General features: G+C 48.5%; 2 protein-coding genes across 2 annotated transcripts in view; both read left to right on the top strand.

The window, feature by feature from the left end:
• The window catches only part of LOC120998505 (MFS-type transporter SLC18B1-like), a 101,287-nt gene extending 96,071 nt beyond the window's left edge, over positions 1–5,216 (top strand). The window contains exons 14-16 of the transcript XR_005778414.1: positions 47–51; positions 4,984–4,989; positions 5,205–5,216. The gene's annotated coding sequence lies outside the window, so the exon portion shown is untranslated. The remainder of the gene's footprint in view (positions 1–46; positions 52–4,983; positions 4,990–5,204) is intronic.
• Positions 1–13,549, top strand: part of LOC120998504 (pantetheinase-like) — an 89,056-nt gene that overhangs the window by 6,472 nt on the left and 69,035 nt on the right. The gene's annotated exons all lie outside the window — the stretch shown is intronic.

Here is a 13,549-nt window from a genome sequence, read left to right as displayed (position 1 = left end):
CACCAAAGCCATCTCCAAGGAGTTCCCTGGCATGGCAGTTCTTCAGACAATGTGCTGACGACAAGACATGAGTGGTTTGCACGCTGTGCAATCAGAGCCTGAAGCGAGGCATAAACGTTCTCAACCTGAGCACAACCTGCATGACCAGGCATTTAAGGGGAAAGCACGAGCTGCAGTGGAGTAGACACCTCAAAAACCAAGAAAGGTCTCTGGCTCCTCCTGGTTCCTCTTCTGCTGCAGTTGCGGCCTCTTCATCTACCTCTGGAGTGACAGTGCCACCTGCCACCCCGCAAACAGAGGATCTGCCAGCAACACCAACACCTGGGTCACCAAGCATCTCCACAATGTCCCACGGAAGCATTCAGCTCTCCATCTCCCAAACGCTGGAGAGGGAGAGGAAGTACCCCCCTACCCACCCGTGATCCCTAGCACTGAATGCCAGCATTTCTAAATTACTGGCCTTTGAAATGCTGCCATTCCGTCTGGTGGAGACGGATAGTTTTAAAGGCCTTATGGCAGTGGCTGCCCCACAGTATGTCGTGCCCAGCCGCCACTACTTTTCAAGGCGAGCCATCCCTTCCCTTCACAACCAAGTAGGGGACAAAATCAGGTGTGCACTGCGCAACGCCATCTGTGGCAAGGTACACCTGACTATGGATACGTGGACCAGTAAGCATGGTCAGGGCTGTTATATCTCCATAACAGCACACTGGGTAAATGCAGTGGCGGCTAGGCCTGGGGCGGATAGCAGTTTTGTGCATGTCCTTCTACCACCGAGGATTGCAGGGCGCTTCAGTTTGCCTCCTGTTGCTTCCTCCTCCGACTCTGCTTCCTCATCCGGTCAGCATAACACCTTCACCACCAACTTCAGCACAGCCAGGGGTAAACGACAGCAGGCAGTTTTAAAACTTATCTGTTTGGGGGACAAACCCCGCACCGCGCAGGAGCTGTGGACGGGACTTGAACAACAGACCGATGAGTGGTTTGTGCCAGTGAGCCTCAAGCCCGGCCTGGTGGTGTGCGATAATGGGCGAAATTTCGTAGCAGCTCTAGGACTAGCCGGTTTGACGTACATCCCTTGCCTGGCGCATGTGCTGAATTTGGTGGTGCAGAGATTCCTTAAAACTTACCCCGATATGTCAGAGCTGCTGCATAAAGTGCGGGCCGTCTGTGCGCGCTTTCTGCATTCTCACCCTGCTGCTTCTCCCCTGTCAGCGCTGCAGAGTAACTTCGGCCTTCGCACTCACCGCCTCATATGCGACTTGCCCACAAGATGGAACTCCACCTTGCACATGCTGGCCAGACTGTGCAAGCAGCAGCAGGCGATAGTGGAGTTTCAGCTGCAGCACGCACGGGTGAGTCGCTCGGCGGAACAGCACCACTTCACCACCAATGACTGGGCCTACATGCGAGACCTGTGTTCCTTTTTGCGCTCTTTCGAGTACTCCACCAACATGGCCAATGCCGATAACGCCGTTCGCAGCGTTACTATCCCACTTCTATGCCTTCTTGAAAAAACGCTTCTGGCGATGATGGAAGAGGATGTGGCACAGGAGGAGGAAAGGGATCATTTCGTAGGGTTTCCGGCCAGTCATTCCCAAGTGGCTCCGAGGGTGGGTTCCTGCACCTACAAACCCAAGGTACACAATTTTCCAGCCAGGGCACAGTTCAGGAGGATGACGAGGTGGAGGAGGAGGAGATGGAGGAGGAGGAACCATGTTCACAGCAGGGTGGCACCCAGACCAGCTCATGGCCATCACTGGTGCGTGGATGGGGGGTATACAGAGGACACAGACGATACACCTCCCACAGAGGACAGCTTTTCGTTGCCTCTGGACAGCCTGGCACACATGAGCGATTACATGCTGCAGTGTCTCCACGACGACCGCCGAGTTGCCCACATTCTAACTTGTGCTGATTACTGGGTGGCCACGCTGCTGGATCCCCGTTACAAGGACAACGTACCGTCCTTAATTCTGTCACTGGAGCGTGATCGTAAGATGCGCGAGTACAAGCGCACGCTGGTAGACAAGCTGCTGGTGGCATTCCCACCTGACAGCGGGGGCACAGTGGAAGCACAAGGCGTAGGCAGAGGACGAGGAAGAGGTCGCCAACGCAGCTGGGGCACCGCCAGCACCTCAGAAGGCAGGGTTAGCATGGCCGAAATGTGGAAAAGCTTTGTCAGCACGCCACAACAACCAGCACCACCAGCTGATATGGAACGTCTTAGCAGGAGGCAGCATTTCACCAACATGGTGGAGCAGTATGTGTGCACACGCCTACACGTACTGAATGACGGATCTGCCCCCTTCAACTTCTGGGTCTCCAAATTGGGCACATGGCCTGAGCTTGCCCTCTATGCCTTGGAGGTGCTGGCCTGCCCTGCAGCCAGTGTATTATCTGAACGTGTGTTTAGCACGGCAGGGGGCGTCATCACAGACAAGCGCAGCCGCCTGTCCACAGCCAATGTGGACAAGCTCACGTTCATTAAAATGAACCAGGCATGGATCCCTCAGGACTTGTCCGTACCTTGTGCAGAATAGACATGTATACCGGCACTAAGCAGCCATTGTTATACTGCAGCGCAATTGCTCATGTTTGTATTTTGAATATTTCACACTCTTTTGGAGTGTACCTTAATTTTACAAAATTAAATTAAAACTAAAAACCTGTGTTGGCTATCTGGTCCTCCTCCACCGCCGCTTCCACCTACTCTGCTACGTCCACCGCCTCCTCAAACTCCTACTCCATATGGAACTCCACCTCAAAAAATCCATATTTTTTTTGTAAGTGTTTTATTTTACATCATTTCACTTCTTTGTCATTAACATTTTCTGGTGAAATTAACCAATTTTTGGGTGTATAGTACCACTGCTATACCTAGTAGGCCGGTTAAAAAAAAATAATTGACATTTACATTTTAGGGTGAAATTCACCAATTTTGGTGTGTATAGTACCACTGCTAAACCTAGTGGACCGGTAAAAAAATAAAATAGTCAGTTATATTTTCTGGCGAAATAAACATATTTTTGGATGTATAGTACCACCTAGTAGACAGGTTAAACAAAAAAAAAAATTGGCAGTTATATATTCTGGTGAAATTCACCAATTTTTGGGTGTGATGTACCACTCCTATACCTAGTAGACCGAAAAAAAAAAATTTGTCAGTTACTTTTTTGGGTGAAATTCACCAATTTTTGGGTGTAATATACCCCTCCTGTACCTAGTTGACAGCTTAATAAATTTCAATAATTTTTCTGTTACATTCTTGGGTTGACATTATACTATTTTAGACGTGAATAAACACCTGCTATGCATAGGTGACAGGGAATAAAATGTAATATATTATTCAGTAATTAATGCGCGCCACATCCTTTCATTTAATGCTTAAACTTTGAAAAGTTGTCACACTTTTACGCTTTAATAATTTCTCATATATTTAAACTCTATCATTTTAAATTTTAAAAAATGAATCCTACCTTGGATGTGGTCTCTCTTTCTCACACTCCCTCTCTGGCCTGGAACCCTGATTCCCCGCCACCCGTGATTACCATGGTAGGCGCATAAAAGAACATCGAAAGTTGATAGAGCAGATATCAAATTGGATCGTGAACATCACGGGGACGTGCGACATGTGTGCACACGCCTACACGAACTGACTGACAGGGATCAGCCCCTGCAACTTCTGGGTCTCCAAATTGGGCACATGGCCTGAGCTTGCCCTTTACCCCTTGGAGGTGCTGGCCTGCCCTGCAGCCAGTGTATTGTCTGAATGTGTGTTTAGCATGACTGGAGGGGGTTATCAAAGGTTATATTTTCCAATGTTTTGGGGTGTACCCTAATTTTTAAAATAAAATTTAAAACCAAAAAGCAGTGTAGGCTACCTCCTCCTCCTCCTCCTCCACCGCCGCTTCCACTGCCTCCTCAACCTCCTACATATGGACCTGGTCCTCCTAGATCAAGAATATTAGTTTTTATTTGAATGTATTTTATGTTATTTAAAGTCATTTCCCTATCCACATTTGTTTGCAGAGCACTTGCCATGCTCCTAACCACATTTTGACGCCATTTGCAGCCCTCTAGCCCTTTACATGACATTTTTACAGCCATTTTAGTGCTCAAAAGTTCGGGTCCCCATTGACTTCAATGGAGTTCAGGTTCGGGGTCAAGTTCGGGTCCCGAACTCAAACTTTTTTACGAAGTTCGGCCGAACCCGAACATCCAGGTGTCCCCTCAACTCTAATTATGACCATGATTTTTCATAAATATTTGATTGTCAAGTAGTCCACGCCTTACAATCTGGCTGCTTAATTTTCTCAGTCCTGTATGAAAGAGAAGAAAAATTAAAACCTACAAAACTGCTATACATAGAACAATATTATGACCATATAGGGACCATATACTGTTAACATGCCAGTTCTACAAGGGCACTCTGCAGACCATATGTGTTGCACTGAAGCCATTCTGCCATCTGCTTCAGGACACAGACTTCTTGTGCATGATTCTTCTGTCTTGTAGAGAATGGCAGGACAAAGAGTCTGCATCGTCTGCTTAGACTGCATCCACCTCCTGAGGATGTTAATACAGTTAAAAGTAGTGCTGTCTCAGGAATACAGGGCACCAGACCAGGAGAGGGGGCCATTTGGCGGTAGAGGCCAAATGTCCATAATGTACTGCAATAGACTTGTAAATCACATTGATTATGGTGTCTATGCTAACCCGTGAGATGGCACAGATCTACTGAGGCATCAGGAGATTTATGAAATAATTGATGATCACATAATAAAGAGTAATTCCCCTCTGCATACAAAATGTGTGTTTTCACTAGAATTCAAGCAAAAGTTATATGGAATTAAAATATCTCCTCTCTATCTACAGTGCCTTGAAAAAGTATTCATACCCCTTGAACTTTTCTCCATTTTTTCACATTACACCCACAAAATAAAATTGTATTGGGATTGTATGTGATAGACTAACACAAAGTAACAAGTTTGTGTGAAATGAAAGAAAACGATACATGTTTTTAAGAATAAAAATCTGAAAAGTATGGCATGCATTAGTATTCAGCCCCCTGTACTCTGATACCCCTAAATAAAACCCAGTGTGACCAATTGCCTTCAGAAGTCACCTAATTAGTAAATCTAGTTCACCTGTGCGTAATTTATTCTCCGTATAAGTACAGCTGTTCTATGAAGGCCCTTTAGAGGTTTGTTAGAGAACATTAGTGATCAAACAGCATCATGAAAACCAAGGAACTCACCAGACAGGTCAGGGATAAAGCTGTGAAGTGTAAAGCAGGGTTAGGTTATAAAAAAAATATATCCCAAGCTCTGAACATCTCACGGAGCACTGTTAAATCCATCATCCGAAATGGGAGTATGGCACAACTGTAAACCTACCAAGAAATGGCCGTCCACCTAAACCAGGGGTCTGCAACCTTTAAGACATAAAGAGCCACTTGGACCCGTTTCCGAAAAGAAAAAAATAACTGGGAGCCGCAAAACCATTGCAACATAAAACAAATCTAACACTGCATATATTGTTTCTTACCTTAATGCTATATACAGGATCGTGCAGTTAGCTGTCAATCTGAAGAAAAAAAGGACTTTTTCACTTAACAATGTAAAATATATTTTTGCACATTAATAGCTAATTAAAATATTTAATTTACCTGGTTAATGGGATTTTTGCTCCTGAACCTCAGTGCACAGTGTCTGCACATCAGGGCTGTAAGACGTCACCTTCATTTTTACACAGGCTTGCAAGCTGTCACCTGTGAGGCGTGATCGATGTTTGTTTTTAATATAGTTCATGTTGGAGAAGACCTGCTCACATACATATGTGGAGCCGAAGATCGACAGCACTCCAAATGCATACTTTTTCATGTTTATATAAGTGTTGGGGATGGCATTCCATGTTTCGAATACAAGTTTGTCCTGTTTGGGAAGGTTTTCAATATCAGTCCATTTATGATTCTGAGCCAGAATGGCCTTCTGACGGGCAACATCCTCAAGAGTAGCGGTCAAGCATTTGAACTTGGACACCCATAGATCTTTGTCGGCTATATCGGCCAATTCCATCTCAAGATCAGGTTGACTTACACCTGCAAATGCAGTCATATTCAATAGGGATGGATCGATCTCCAGGGGAGTGACAGGGAAGGATAATGTGGTTTTTTCCTCTCTGAACTCACAGAATCGTTTCCCAAATGAACTTTGCATTGCGGTGATTGCAGACTTGAAATATTCCAAATTGATTGTATCATGTCTGATGGTGGACACTTAGGCCTAATGCCCACGGCCATTTTCCACGTCCGTGTGCGGACCGTGGAAACCCGGCCTGGCCTTTCTGTGCCGGCCTGAGTGCACGGCGTCATGGAAACCCATGACGCCGTGCACTCAGGCTGGCACAGAAAGGCCAGGCCGGGTTTCCACAGTCCGCACACAGACTTGGAAAACGGCCGTGGGCATTAGGCCTTACAGGGGTGTGTTAGCTGTTTGTAATTAGTGACAAGACAGTCTGATGATCTGAATGCTGAAGTTAAAAAGAGCTGCCTGCATACCTGCAATGATAAGGAGGAAGGGGGGCAGGGGCCCCTGTGCCCTCCTTTACTTCAGGACAGCTCTTTTTAACTTCAGAATTCAGAGACCATTCATTATCAACATCAGTATCATGCCATCTCATAATTATATAGCTTTTTCCCTTATGATGGTACGTTTAAAATTTAGGTTTTAGGGGCAGCCAGCACACACTGTCAGACTCAGAACAGCAACAGGTCAGGCAGGCAGCTGTTCTGTTACAGCCCTGCAACAGGTACTCACTGTGGACAGGCAGTAGGCTGAGTGGGCAGTGGGGCACAGCCACAGTCTCAGAGTCCAGGCCAGGGGAGTCAGTGGAGACCAGTCCAGAAGATGAGATGAGGCACAGAGGCAGGTCCAGGTGACAGGTCCAGGAGCATCATCAGGCCAGGCACCCAGGTCCAAGAAAAGAGGTCCATTCCAGTGGCACCACTCTCCACTCCAGTAGTCCCACCACAGCGCAGGCAGGCTGGGGCACACAGGCTGGCAGTGACTCGCAGCCGCTCCAGACTGATTTCGGGCAGTCAGTGTCAGTCTCTCAGAGCGGGAAACTGACTGGCACTGGCACCGGCGCCGCGGCGGGAGTCGGGACCACTCCCCCTCCTCCTCCCTAGATTCCAGTAATAGGCCGGCCCCATCCACCGCGCGGAGCGGCCTCTCTTATCTGCGACTGACAGATCCCTACGCCACTGGTGCCTGGTGACGTCAGGCCGCCTGCGTGTGAGGCACTGGGCAGTGTTCTCCGGAGCCGCGGCAAAGGTGAAAAAGAGCCGCATGCGGCTCTGGAGCCGCGGGTTGCCGACCCCCGACCTAAACTGACAGCCCAAGCAAGGAGAGCCCTAAATAGATAAGCAGTGAAGAGGCCCATGATCACTCTGGAGAAGTAACTGAGATCCACAGCTCAGGTGGGAGAATCTGTCCACATGACAGCTATTAGTCGTGTATAGAGATGAGCAAATTTCTAAAAAATTTGATTCATGACAGGTGTCGCTATTAGAATCACTGCATACTTCACTTTTTTGGGCAGTCACAGGGCCAAAACTGACCAAATAACTCAAGTATTAACTCAGCCTTATAGGTCCATGCTAGCATCAAGAAGAAGCGCACTCCTTTTACACCCTCGCCAGCTGATTCCACATAGATGTCTACAGAACCTGTTCTATTAAACGCTTATACAAGTAGAGTCTCCCCCCCCCCCTCCTTCCCGAGAGAGTGGAGAGTGTGTCAGCAGAAGGTTTGGGTCAAATAGATGCCGGATGACTGGGACGCTCCATGACCTTCCAAGGAGCAGCTGTCGGGAGCAGCGGTTCATTTCTGAGACGTCCGTATAGTGCAGGGGGAATCCAAAGACCCTCTCTATCTCCATGCACCACAGGATGCCCTCCTTTTGATTTCCATGATGACTGGGAAACCCGTGATGTTTTCTCCAGACAAAGAGACCGGGGCCTGGTTGGTCGGTTTGAATCTTGAGTAACTTCGCAACTCTTCCGGGCTCCAAGCTATCTTTAAGCTTTGTCTTCTCATTGTCTGTAGCTACTGGAGGCCTGTTCATGCCAGGCAGGTTCCCCCAGAAGTATCTTGGTCGATGAGCAGCCCATACGGCACTTGCATGAATCTTGACAGGATTCGTCTCCAGGTGGAGAGGAATTGTTTTCTTGGCATGCTTTCTCCATCGCAACACCACGTCGTTAAATAAACAGAAGACTGTCCGATTCTCTCCTGTAGCAGGCAAAATTTACATTTTATTAGTAAATTTATCAAATGTTTTTTTATTACATTAATTAAATAAATATAATATGCCCTCCTTTTAATTTCCATGATGACTGGGAACCCGTGATGTTTTGCCTAGTTGGTGGTTTGAATGTTCACTAGTGTTGAGCGAGCATGCTCGGCCGAACTGCTGTTCGGCTCGAGCACCACTATGCTCGGCACAATGCGGTACTCGGCCGAGTAACGCATGTGCTCAAGCGCCATGCTCGAGTCTCCTCCCTGCACGTTTCTTGGCTGCTATGCAGCCAATAAACGTGCAGGTGAGTACTGCCATCACTGTAATGCCGTAGCCTTGTTGGTTACTGGCATTACAGTGATTGGCTGGCCGGAACACGTGATCGGATGCTATATAGCAGCCGATGGCGTGTGTTCGTCTCATTATTAGTCAGGGAGAGCTGCACTTAGGAAGGGACAGATAGTATAGGGAGTGTGATCGCAATCTATTTAGATGAAAAACATTTCAAAGACCCAAAAGTCCTTTCGAAAACTATTGTGTGTGGTGGCAGCAAAATAATATAGCCATCAATATTTTTTTTTTTTCCATACGTTTTCTATAGAGGGTGTCTGCAGTGACTTTTGACATCTTTGCAATACCTTCTGTGTGTCAGGGCCAGAGATAGAAAAAATATAAGTTAAAACTAGTATATTTTTTCCATACTTTTACGTTCTTTTCCTATAGAAGGGTGTCTACAGTGACTTCTGACATCTGTGCAATACCTTGTGTGTGTCAGGGCCAGAGATAGAAAAAATATAAGTGAAATCTACTCTCCTTTTTCCATACTTTTACGTACTTTCTCCATATACTGTGCTTGCTGTGAACTGTGACATCCGTGCCACATCTTGTGTGTAAAGCGTGCATATAACATTTAATATGAAGAAGACAGCATTAAGGGACGGGGAAATGTCCGTGATGCTGATGGTTCACGCAGAGGCTGTGGCCCTGGGCGCGTTGAAACTGTGCCTGCTGCCAGAGCACAAGAAAAATAATCATCTACCTAGCTTCATGTCCCAGTTTGAAAGGTGGCGCAGGACAATGCTCGCGAAGTCAGCCCAGTGCGAGCAGGTGGTCGGTTGGGTTGCAGCAGATAATGCTTCCAGTCGTTTAAGCACCACCCTGTCTTCGACCAAGTCCAGTCTCAGTAGGCAGGAGTCTGGTCAACACAATCCTCCTCCTGATCCTCCTTCCTCCCACCATGTACAGTCTGGCCAAAAAAGTGATCCCACACGGATATTCCGAGCACCTCTTTTCATCACCATTTCTTGATTTGGCCCTCTCACCAAGCACGCTTGAAAGAGGGACATAAGATCTTGTGCTACGATTCCCAACCTCTTGAGCATCCAGAGTCACAAAAACATGACGGTGGGGAATGGCAATTAGTGTTTAATCAGATGGATCATGATGAGACACAGTTGACAATGAGTCAACTGCACTTTCTGTTTTTTTAACTACAATTACTGTCTCTAAAGGTTGATGAAGAGGATGAGACAGTTGTCAATCACTGAGGTTGTGGTTAGGTCAACAAATCAGGAGGATGATCAGAGTGAGGAAGTGGAAGAGGAGGTGGTGGACGATGAGGTCACTGACCCAACCTGGGAAGGTGGAAAGCAGAGTGAGGACAGCAGTACAGAGGGGGAGGGATCTGCAGCACCGCAACAGAATGGAAGAAGCAGTGGGGTGGCAAAATGGAGAAGGCAGGGGCCACACTAAACAGGCCCGCAACTGTTCCACGGAGCACCCCCTTGCGTAAATCTCCCTTGCCAAGGGGTAGGTGTTCCACAGTATGGCGCTTTTTTGAGGAAAGTGCAGGTGACAAAAGAATAGTAGTTTGCAACCTGTGCCACACCAAAATCATCCGTTGCGTGAACACTAGCAACCTCACCCCCACCAACATGATCCGCCACATGGCATCTAAGCACCGTAGTAAGTGGGATGAACTTCTGCGTCCACAGTCTATGTCTGCGGGTCACACCACTGCCTCCTCTTCCCCTATAGTACGTGCTGGCCAATCGCCTGTCGAAGGCGCAGGCGAGGATGCCTCCCGTCCTGCATCTGGACCTTCGCAAGAACCATTGGCGACAACATTTACTTCCCTGTCCCAGCACAGCGTACAAATGTCCTTACCCCAGGCATTTGAACGCAAGCGCAAATACCCAGCCACCCACCCACAGGCCATAGCACTAAATGCGCACCTTTCAAAATTACTGGCCCTGGAAATGTTGCCATTTAGGCTTGTGGACAATGAAGCCTTCCGCAGCCTGATGTCGGCGGCCGCCCCGCGGTACTCTGTTCCCAGCCGCCACTATTTTTCAAGGTGTGCCGTACCCGCCTTACACGAACGTGTGTCCTGAAACGTCACACGTGCCCTAACCGACACAGTTACTGGGAAGGTCCACTTAACCACGGACAAGTGCATTTGGGCAGGGACGCTACATTTCCCTGATGGCACACTGGGTGAACGTTGTGGAGGCCGGGATCGAGTCGTACACTGGGATGGCACAGGTGCTACCGACGCCAAGGATTGCGGGCCCTACGTCGACCTACGTTTGTGGCTCCATCCCCCACTTCTCCTCCTCTGCCTCCTTCTCCACTTCTACCTCCGAATTATCAGCGTGGAGCACCAGTCAGCCATTAGCCGGTAGCTGGAAGCAGTGTAGCACGGCAGTGGGGAAGCGTCAACAGGCTGTGCTGAAGCTGATATGCTTAGGGGACAAACAGCACACCGCTGCAGAGCTGTTGCAGGGGATAAGAGACCAAACTGAGCTGTGGCTCTTGCCACTCAACCTACAACCAGGCATGGTTGTGTGTGATAATGGCCATAACTTGGTTGCGGCTTTGGAGCTCGGCAATCTCACACACACATCCCATGCCTAGCCCACGTCTTAAACTTAGTGGTTTAGCGGTTTCTCCAAACCTACCCCAATTGGCCAGAGCTACTGATGAAGGTGCACCGCGTGTTTGCACATTTCCGCAAGTCATCGACTGCTTCAGACAGTCTGTCAATGCTGCAGCAGCGCTTTAACTTGCCAGCTCACCGGCTGTTGTGCGACATGAGCACGCGCTGGAACTCCACACTCCACATGTTGGCCAGGCTTTGTGAGCAGCAGAGAGCAGTAGTGGAATACCAGCTTCTACATGGTCGTCGCATTTCCAGTCAGCTTCCGCTGATCAGAAGCAAGGAGTGGGCATGGATTTCTGACCTCTGTGAAGTTTTAAGAAACTTTGAGGAATCAACACAGATGGTGATCAGCGATAACGCTATTATCAGCGTAACCATCCCACTTCTGTGTCTACTCAAAAGCTCGCTGCTCACAATTTAGGCCAACTCTTTGCATGTGGAAATGGGGGAAGAAGACATTGCACTGGGTTATAGCCAGACCACCCTCTGTCCGTCTTCTCAGCGCGAATTGGACGATGAAGAAGAGGAGGGGGAGCAGGAGACGGTTGCCTCTGCTACAGAGGGTAGTACCCATGGAAGTTTAATTCCATCTGTTCAGCGTGGGTGGGCAGAAGAGGAGGAAGAGGATGAGGAGATGGACAGTCATCCTCCTGACAACACGGATTACTGGGTTCACCCTTCTTGACCCCCACTACAAAGAAAACTTGTCATCTCTCATCCCTCAGGTGGAGAGGACTAGCAAAATGGTGCAATACCAGAAGGTCCTTGTTGAAAATTTGCTCCCAAAATTTCCATCTGACAACGCTGGCGGCCAAGTCCGTACTTCCTTGGGCAACCGAGGAGGGGAGACAGCAGTTCCAACAGAGGCAGGGCAGCACTCTTCAAGGCCTGGGACAGTTTCATGACACCCCGCCAGCACCCTCACCCTGATGCGCGGCCTAGTGTCACAAGGAGGGAAAAATTGTGGAAGATGGTGAAGGAGTGAGTACGTAGCAGACCGTGTCAGCGTCCTCAATGATCCCTCAGTGCCTTACAACTACTGGGTGTCCAAGCTGGACACGTGGCACGAACTGGCAAAACGCCAGCGTTTTGTCTGAGCGGGTATTTAGTGCTGCTGGTGGCATTATAACAGATAAGCATATCCGCCTGTCAACTGAAAATGCTGACAGGTTGACTCTTATAAAAATGAACAAGGCCTGGATTGCCCCTGTCTTCTCGACTCCACCAGAGGGAAGTGAATGAACATAAAAGCACTTTAAATGTGTTGTTTATAATGTACTGAATATTCTGTATTCCCATGCACCTCTTCTACCACAAAAAAGGGTATATGGTTGAATCTTCCTTTTCTCCTCCTCCTCCTCCTCTTCCATCATAGGAAGGACGCTGTTATGGGGGATCTGTAGAGGACACTGTTATGGGGGATCTGTGGAGGACGCTGTTATGGGGGATCTGTGGAGGATGCTGTTATGGGGGATCTGTGGAGGACGCTGTTATGGGGGATCTGTGGAGGACGCTGTTATGGGGGATCTGTGGAGGACGCTGTTATGGGGGATCTGTGGAGGACGCTGTTATGGGGGATCTGTGGAGGACGCTGTTATGGGGGATCTGTGGAGGACGCTGTTATGGGGGATCTGTGGAGGACGCTGTTGTGGGGATCTGTGGAGGATGCTGTTATGGGGGATCTGTGGAGGATGCTGTTATGGGGGATCTGTGGAGGACGCTGTTATGTGGGGGATCTGTGGATGACGCTGTTATAGGGGGATGTGTGCTATGACACATAGGGCCATGAGGGGGGGCAGCATAAGACATATAGCATCTTATGCTGGTCCCCCTCATGGCCCTATGTGTCCCCTCATGTGTCCTAAACTGCGCACATAACTGGCTTTGTGTGTAAAGTATTTTACTAGTGTGTAAAACAATCTCTCTCCTATTGATAACAGGTCCAGCCTCTGTACTCACTGTCACTATGAATGCACTACAGTGAGCGGCAGCGAGCTGGCCGGCCGGCGCGTGACTGACGTCACTTAGTAACGCTCCTCCCACTTCAGTAAACAGGAGCGTTACTAAGTGACGTCAGTCACGCGCCGGCCGGCCCGCTCGCTGCAGTGCATTCATTGTGAAAGTGAGTACAGAGGCTGGACCTGTTATCAATAGGAGAGAGCTTGTTTTACACACTAGTAAAATACTTTACACACAAAGCCAGTTATATGCGCGGGGCCCCTTCATATATAATCGCTGCATTTTCGGGTCGGCCAAATCGCCATATCGCATTTGCCGATTATCGCGATTCGATTATTTTTTCGA

Source organism: Bufo bufo, chromosome 4, assembly GCF_905171765.1.
Source record: "Bufo bufo chromosome 4, aBufBuf1.1, whole genome shotgun sequence".
NCBI lineage: Eukaryota > Metazoa > Chordata > Amphibia > Anura > Bufonidae > Bufo > Bufo bufo.
The sequence above is the reverse complement of the archived record's forward strand: the minus strand, read 5'-3'. Positions and strand labels throughout refer to the sequence as shown.